Source organism: Aotus nancymaae, unplaced genomic scaffold (assembly GCF_030222135.1).
Source record: "Aotus nancymaae isolate 86718 unplaced genomic scaffold, 86718_ANA_hifiasm-v0.15.2.pri h1tg000036l, whole genome shotgun sequence".
Taxonomy (NCBI): Eukaryota; Metazoa; Chordata; class Mammalia; order Primates; family Aotidae; genus Aotus; species Aotus nancymaae.
In genome coordinates, this window is record NW_026988450.1 from 64349029 (window position 1) to 64350935 (window position 1907).

The following is a 1907-nucleotide window of genomic DNA, read 5'->3' on the forward strand; positions in this document are numbered from 1 at the left end:
ATAATTCTTCTAGGGCAAATACTTTTAGACCTTGAGAACAATTATATAAGCATGTCTCTATTCCATTCATTTTCTCCTTGCTATTTCCTTCCCTCCTCCTTTCTTTCCTTCCTTCCTTCAGAAAAATAAAAAATATCTGTATTTATTTTCCTAAACATAAGTACTCATTACAGCGTATTGCTGTCTATGGTTTCTTTAATGGTGAATGCCTTGCTCTTATTATTTCAAGACAAATGTAGTATAGTGTCACATGTAAAAATGCTCCAGTTTCTATTTATGACTTTCATGACAGGTCCATAGTTTACACCTTATCGATAGCATGTTTAAATGATCAGATAAATTAAAGGGTTACAACTTTATCATACAGTTCAACCCACCTAAATTCCCTGGAATATGTTAACCAATCCGTACTAAAACTTTCCAATATCATCAACATAATTAGGGTTAATGTGGGAAGAGGTATGGATCTTGGGTGCAGGGCTAACAATAGAATGCAAAAATGGGGTAAGAGATCAAGCATCTATGGTCCTATTCATTTACTTGAAGTCCTGATGTCAACAGAGTCCTGATGCCAATGCCTGTTTCCTCATTGTTACTCCATGAGTCAACATACATTTCCTATCACTTCATAAATCTTAAAAAGAGAGAGAGAGAGAGAGAATGTTTTGAAGTTCAAAGGCCTCTTTTCCTTGGTCTGCGGCTTTATGCACACTAAATAAATAAATAATTACATAAAATCATCTATTAATTTATCAAACACTTACTAAGTGCTTGTTGTGTTCCAAGAACTGTCCTGGGCTCTTGAGTGACATCAGAAAGTCAAATAAACAAACACACCTGCTCTGTAAGACTTGTACATTTTTATGAGTCAGCATGGCCAGGGGTATAAGTCGTCACTGATATTGCATTTCCAGTTTAATAGATCCTGTTATTTTATGGTTCTGTTTTTACTCAATGACCAGTAGATGTGATTAATAAAAGATAAAGTCTTCAAAATTATTATTGAAAATATATTTTCAACTACTCATGATAATACTTAAACTCATACTCATATTGGAAAATCCCATTTTGAGGTATTAATCTGTTCTCATCTTTCAGGGTCCCTTAGTACAATGCAAATAACTCTGGGAGGAATAGGTTCTTCGGATCACAACCAAATGTACAACTCATAGCTGTATGTTTCATAAGAAAGAAAAAGTAGTTATCTCAAGTCATTTATGGATTTGTGAATCAAGATTTATTTCAAGTAACTTGGATTATTCCTGTGAATTAGTGATTATATAAAACTGGTATAAAGGACAATTGACTCCCATTATCAAAGTAGCTGAGAAAATAAATTCTCAAAGTGAAATTTGTTTGGAAACCATCAAATCAAAGGGAATTGGCTGGGCTTAAGCAATCTGTAATGCAAGAAAAGAAAAAGGCCAATTAATTTTATCTATTGAGAATCTTTACTAATTACAATATTTTCCAGATTTAATATCTATTGCATGAAGTACTGGTTCATATGCCTCTGATTGGAAGTAACTAAAAATACTCAGTGTTGAACAATAAGAACATAACACTGCAGATAACTGGAAGGCATTAAATAGGACAGTTAAAAGTGAAATGCAATCCAGGGCTTCCCAAAATCAAAAAGAACCTAGGTTCTTTTCATGCCATCATCCTTAGCCAGTTGCACTACGCTGAGTTGTTGGTACTACATGTGAACCATTACAATGTCAGTGCTGTAGAATGGAAGAAAAAATGGATTCAGGTAGACCTGACTCCAGCACTCCCTAGCTGTTTGACTCTTAAGCCAGTTCCTTAACAACTTATAGCCTCAGATTTATCATCTGTAAATTGGTGGTGCTTCCACTGAGGGGTTATTAAAATAATTACAAAGAATTGATGTACAATGCCTGAGT